Raw genomic sequence first — 7,365 nt, 5'->3', positions numbered from 1 at the left:
TAATTATCACCACTAGTAGTATGTGTGCGTATATATATATATGTAATATCCATAAATATGTTAATAAAATATATTGTTCTGAAAACTTGACTAAATCTCATCTATCTCCAAATAAAGGTTCACAGATTTGATCATTCATTTTCAACCTGGAGTGTTTTGCACATGTAGAGAAACAAGCAATATTTCTTCCTTCTCTCCCATGTTATTAGGTTTATTTGAGCCTTTGCCCAGATACCAGCCTAATGGTGCTCCAGGTCCTGGGAAGCCCAGGGTGTGACCCCATTAATTTCAACAAAGAGGGACTTCCCTCACACCTAGGAACACAGTCAGCAATGCAGAAATGATATGTTCCCTTGTGGACTATGCACCCTTCCCAATCTAAATTTTCAGCACAGCATGAACTGAGCACTTTCATTCTCAAGACTAGTAACTATGCTGACTGATACTTGATTTGTTATTTTCTTCTACAGCAACTATGCCCTGTACATAGTAGTTTCCCTATGCTTTTTTTTTTTTTTTTTTTTTTTTTTTGCTTTTTTAAGAAAGACTAGGGTTGGAGCACCTGGATGGCTCTCTTGGTTAAACATCTGACTCTTGATTTTGGCTCAGGTTGTGATCTCTAGGATTGTGGGATTGAGCCCTGCGTAGGGCTCCACGTGCAGTGTGGCATCTTCTTGTCCCTCTCCCTCTGCTCCTCCCTTCTTGCTCTCTCTCTCCCATAAATAAATAAATCTTAAAAAAAAAAAAAAGTCCGGGGAGGATAACACCTACCTTTCTTATCTCTGAGATGATTCTGTGAGGCCTATTAGTAAGTTATACCAGATGGAGAGGTGTTCTTATGAAAGGTTCGTATTATTTAGCCCCAACTTTGTACATGACTTCATGTAAAAACATGTTTGTATTTTTATGAACTTGTCTCAGTGCCAGTTGTCACCAAAAAGATTAGAAAAGAGGAAATAGTGGGTAGGAGACCATAGAGTGCTTTCACACTTACAACAACTGTTTCCATCTGCTTTCAGAACAGTCTTTCCCAAAGAGAATATAAAGATGAAAAAATAATTGGTAAAGCTATTCCTGTAAGACCATGCTGACACCCTGATCTTGAACTTCCCATCCTCCAGAACTGTGAGAAATAAATTCCTGTTGTTTATAAGCTACCCATTTTATGGCATTTATTATAGCAGTCTGGATGGACTAAGAGAGTAGCCTCATGCTAAATTCACTGATAAATGTGTGAGTTCTGACCTCTTCACTGGTTGGCTGTTCCCTTGTCTCTCCCTCTCCTTGGGCCTCCCTATAACCTGAGACACGATATTCAGATTAGGCCAGTTAATAACCTTACAATGGCCTCCAAATGTTCAAGTGAAAAGAAGAGTTGCACATCTCTCACTTTAAATCAAAACCAGAAATGATTCAGTTTAGTGACGAAGGCACGTTGAGTATTGAGAGGCCAGAAGCTAGACCTCTTGTGCCAAAAAGTTAGCTACGTTGTTAATTCAAAGGAAAATCTCTTGAAGGAAATTAAAAGTGCTACTCCAGTGTGCACATGAATGGTAAGAAAGAGAAACAGCCTTGATGATACGGAGAAATTCCTAGTGGTCCGGTTAGAAGATCAAAGCAACCACAACACTCTCTTAAACCTAAGACTAATGCAGAACAAGGCCCTAACGCTCTGCAGTTCTGTGAGGGCTGAGAGAGGTGAGGAAGCTGCAGAAGGAAAGTTTGAAGCTATAAGAGGTAGGTTCATGAGGTTTAAGGGAAGAAGCCAGCTCCACAACATAAAAGTACAAGGTGAAACAACAAGTGTTGGTGGAGAAGCTATGGCAAGTTCTCCAGAATGTCTAGTTAGGATAATTAGTGAAGGTGTCTACAATGAAGAACAGATTTTCAATGTGGATGAAACAGCCTTTTGTTGGAAGAAGATGCCATCTAGCACTTTCATAGCAAGAGAGGAGGAGTCAATACCTGACTTCAAAGCTTCAATGGACAGACTCTTTTTAGGGGCTAATGCAGCAGGTGACTTGAAGTTGAAACCAATGCTCACTGAACATTCTGAAAATCCTGAGATCTTTAACAATTATGCTAAATCTATTCTGTCTGTGCCTTATAAATAGAACAGCAAAGCCTGGGTAATGTGTCTACAAATGCGTTAATTTGTAAACACATCTGTTTACAATATGGTTTACTAAATATTTTAAGCTCATTGATGAGACATACTGCTTGGGGAAAAAATCCTTTTCAAAATATTACAGTTCATTGACAGCACATCTGGTCACCCAAGCATTCTGATGGGGATGTATAATGAGATTAAAGTTGTTTTCATGCCTGCTAACACAACATCTCTTGTGCAGCCCATGGGTCAAGGAGTAAGTTTGATGTTCAAGTCTCATTATTTAAGATACATTTTGTTAAGCTATAGCTGTCATAGATAGGGATTCTTCTGAAGGATTCAGGCAAAGAAAATTGAAAACCTGGAAACAATTCACCATTTCCAGATGCCATTAAAGACATTCATGATTTATGGGAAGAGGTCAAAATGTCAACATTCACTGGAGTTTAGCTGAAGTTGATTCCAGCCCTCATGGATGACTTTGAGGGTTTCAAGACTTCAGTGGAGGGAGTAACTGCAGATGTGGTAGAAATAACAAGAGAACAAGAATTAGAAGTGGAACAAGAAGATGGGAATGAATTCTTCAATCTCATAATAAAACTTGAATGGATGAGGAGTTGCTTGGAATGGATAAGTAAAGAAAGTGGTTTCTTGAGATGGAATCTACTCCTGGTGAAAATGCTGTGAAGATTGTTGAAATGACAACAAAGAGTTTAGAATATTATTCAAACTTAGTTATGCATAAGCTTAGTTTGCAGCTTCAAGTTTTGAGAGGATTGACTCCAATTTTAAAGAAGTTCTACTGTGGGTAAAATGCTATCAAACAGCATCTCCTGCTATAGAAAAATCGTTCATGAAAAAAGGAGTCAATCTATGTGGCAAAATTTGTTGATGTCTCATTTTAAGAAATTACCACAGCCACCCAGGCTTTGGCAACCACCCAACCTGGTCAGTCAACAGCCATCAACATCAAGCCAAGCCTTGCCACCCACAGAAATTACAAGTCACTGAGCAAAAATGATACTTAGCCTTTTTTTTTTTAGCAATAAAGTATTTTTTTAAATTAAGGTATGAACATTTCTTCTTTGGGCGTAATGCTCTTGCATACCTAATAGTGTAAGCATAGCTTTTATGCAAACTGGGTAACCAAAAAATTCATTTGACTCACTTTATTGCAATACTTGCTTTGTCATGGCAGTCTGAATTGCATGGAACTCACAATATCGCTAATGATGTCTGTACTGACTGATTTTTTTAGAGATTTTATTTATTTATTTGTTAGAGAGAGAGAAAGAGGCAGGCAGAGGGAGAAGCAGACTCCCTGATGAGCATGGAGCCTGATGCAGGACTTGATCCTAGGACCCCAGGAGCCTGACCTGAGCCAATGTCAGATGCTTAACCGACTGAGCCACCCAGGTGTCCCCGTAATGACTGATTTTAAGAAAATAATAGACTTAATATATTTATTTAATAGAGAACGTTAGTGCATAGAGATGCCATAAAGCTTATCAGACTGAATTTCTCATACTATATATGATGACACTTAATAACCAGAAATATTCAGTAGCTAGCCTAAAGTCACAAAAATACTTGCTCTGTAGTTATATTGAATTTTTCTCTGGTTCTTTGCTCAGTATACTAAGTTCAAAAGAAATATACTCCACATTCTTAAACTCCTGGAACTAGAATGGGCCATTTTGTCAACCTAATGTATTTCAGATCACTAAATCAGTATGGCATAGAGGTCAAGCACGTAGGTTTGAGGCTAATTGCCTGGGTTTTAATCTTGACCATTCACCTCTTAGGAAGTTTGTCCTTAAGCAAACTACTTAAACTCAATCTACTTCAGTTTCCTTATCTGCAAAATAGTGATAATATGAAAACTAAATGAAATAAAACTCTTAAAATACAACAATTTATAAACGTTAGTATATTATCAGTGTTATTAAAGTATAGTGATTATACAACCTGGTATTTTTTCTCTCTGTTTACAGGAAAGTAAGCTATATTTTATAGGGTGCAAGAAAGACCTGAATTCCTATCTTATGTCATCTTCTCAGTTTGACATTAATGAGAATGTGGAACTTTTGTGGTGAGCATAGCAGAATTTATATACTTGTCGAATCACTATGTTGTACACATAAAACTGATGTAACATTGTGTGTCAACTGTAATCAAACAAAAAAGAAATAATAAAATACCTCTTCCCTTTCCCTTACGATATAGTGGAAACATCATGGGTTGGAGACAGGAAGACTTGTTTTGAATCCTAATTCTATCACCTTCAACAATGTGACCTTGAATATTACTTAATTTCCATGAAAGTACTTTTATCATCATTTATAAAATAGGCATGTAACTATGCATTGTTTTTTGTAAGGAATAAGTAAAGATTTAATTAACATTTATTTAATTTATGATTAGTGCTTAGGTAATATGCCAGGAATGTAGAAGATTTTTGTAGTGTTGGTTTCCATTATTATTCCTTTTTTGTTTTGTACTCTCTCTATTTTAATCCGTACTTTTCCCTTAATTCTTTTTAATTACCCTAAGCAAATGCAGAGTAAATATACTTTAGATACCCATGTAAGATCTTGATTTTGGTGGTTTTCTATGCTTTCACATGGATTTTCTATTATTGGTCACAGTAAAACTTAAGTGATACCTAATGCAGTTTTCTATTAATAAGTGAAGGCAACGTAAAATGTTATGCATGACTTACTTGGTTGACACACTCTCTCATTTGTTGAAATAAAAGAAAAAAAACCTTTCAGAGATTCAAATGTCAGTGTGCATGAAATCCGAGAAATTCTGAATTCTCAACTTACTTGATCTTTTCCTCTAATCCTTTCTTAACTTCCCCTAAGCTTTGAACACCACAAAATGTATTTTTATTTATTTATTTATTTATTTATTTATTTATTTATTTATTTATTTATTTTAATAAACATATAATGCATTTTTATCCCCAGGGGTACAGGTCTGTGAATCGCCAGGTTTACACACTTCACAGCACTCACCATAGCACATACCCTCCCCAATGTCCATAACCCGACCCTCCTCTCCCAACCTCCCTCCCCCCATCAACCCTCAGTTTGTTTTGTGAGATTAAGAGTCACTTATGGTTTGTCTCCCTCCCAATCCCATGAACACCACAAAATGTATTTTTAAAAGCAGTCAATGCAGAATAACAATTTTATTTTAATAATGAAGCTTTTTGATACCAAGAAATCAGAATAATTAGCTTTTATTTTCATCCACCAACTTGCTTATTCTAGTAAGTCAGCCATTTTTTTTCCTACATTCATGAAGCACAAATAATATCTTCCCTTGTCTACCTCTTCATATTCCTGAGGTGATGAAATAATCCCTATATAGTTTTTAATACTCATAAATTAGGAAGGTACTGATAATAATACCTTAAGGAATAGTAATATAGAAGAAATTAACACATAAAAAGATATTGCATTGTATATCTGAAAAAAAATTAGTTGTCAATTAATACTGTGTATAATCCAGCAGAAGTTTCTGTACCATTTTTTCACTGCAGAAGTAAAACTTTTAGGGATGATACCATTTAGGTGAGTTTCAGAATGTTAAGCATACTGTGGGTAGAAGAAATATGAATGCTGTTGAAAAAATAAATTTGTTGGCAGCTCATTTGCAAGGAAACACATAAAGCTATAAAGCGTCTATCAGTTGTATAGCACTAAAATAAACCTGTCCTTGTTTTTCAAAATTTTATCGATAACCATGCAGCTGTGAACCACACATGCTAAATTAAATCAACATGTTGGAAGAAAAAGAGTTGATGATGGCACTAATCACTGAGTATTTAAATGATGTAAGAACTAAAAAGAAGAAAAAAGGAGAGAAGGAAAAAAAATGATAAGAGAACAATAACTAAGAAGGGCAAGCCAGTGGCTTTAACGGACATATTCTGTGAAATATCATAAAAAGTGATGCTTAAAATATTGTGCCTACAATTAATTATTGCTGGTTCTTTTCCTGCCCAGAGGACAATAGACCAAATTTGTAATTTTATTATTCTGGGCTAATTGGTTTTATACATAATTCTGAGAAAGTCCTTTTTAAATTCTTTATGAGATTTCAGTACTAGATATGATTGAGTGCTGGAAAGTGACTGAATATAAAGTGTAATTACTAAAATAGCAAATGTTTTCAGGAATACTCCATTATTTAAATCCTAAGTTAAATACCTGCCAAGAATAGTTAAAAATTGAAAACCACTGGTCTACATTATTCAACTCAGGAAGTTAGAGAAGGGATTGAAAAGAAACTAAGGAAGTTGGCAAGAAAAAAAATAATAAATATTTATTTATTAATAGTTAAATAGTTGAAATAAAAAAACAGACACAAAGGAAACCAGTAATTAAATAATATAATAGAATCCAACTTTATTGATAATCACATTAAATGTTAATGGAAACATAATTAGAAGGCAGAGCCTGACAGAGTAAATTAAAAAAAAAAAAGGCCAATCAATATGGTTTCTAAATAAAAATCAATATGGTTCTAAATAAATGGACTTTAAATATAAATGCACATGGAGGCTGGAAGAAAATTGATGAAAGTGTATATTATAGAAACAGGATAATAATGCTTGTTTGTATAAGGGTTGTCTACAATAATATTAGATAAAACAGATTCCAAGACAGTACAGCAGTGATATTGCAAATGCCTCCCAATGCCCATTTCTATGAGACTCTCTTTGGTACTTTAATGAAGTTGAAAATGCTTGGTCACAAGTATGCATATCTTTCAAATTACTTATGTCACATTGTCTTCAAAAGTGTTTATAATGGTCGACTTCCACAAATGCTATATATAGGAATTCCCATTGCTTCATGACCACACCAATACTGGTCCTTTCTAGATACACTACATTTGTTGAATGTAAAATCATATTTCATTCAGTGAGCATTTCCCAGATTACTAAACATCATTGAGCATTTTCATATATTTATTGACCATCATACCTCTTCTTCGATGAAATGACTGTTCATATCTTTTACACATTGTATTTTGTTTCATATTTGTCTTGATTTTTCTATGACTTTTCTTCCTTCTTTTTTTATATCAAGTTTGGACATAATCTTATTCTTGCACCATTTTTTTTCTCTTGATTTATTTTTTCCATTCATTACTGAAAGATAGTTTTGTTGAGTATAAGGTTCTAAGTTGGTAGTTTTATTTCCTAACTTTTTGGATACATTCTCCCTATATATCCTAGT

At 34.6% G+C, this 7,365-nt stretch overlaps 1 pseudogene; it reads left to right on the top strand.

The window, feature by feature from the left end:
• The first annotated feature begins 1,343 nt into the window (after positions 1–1,343).
• LOC125095620 (tigger transposable element-derived protein 1-like) lies at positions 1,344–3,121 on the top strand (annotated as a pseudogene).
• Positions 3,122–7,365: the final 4,244 nt, after the last annotated feature.

Source organism: Lutra lutra, chromosome 3, assembly GCF_902655055.1.
Source record: "Lutra lutra chromosome 3, mLutLut1.2, whole genome shotgun sequence".
Taxonomy (NCBI): Eukaryota; Metazoa; Chordata; class Mammalia; order Carnivora; family Mustelidae; genus Lutra; species Lutra lutra.
The sequence above is the reverse complement of the archived record's forward strand: the minus strand, read 5'-3'. Positions and strand labels throughout refer to the sequence as shown.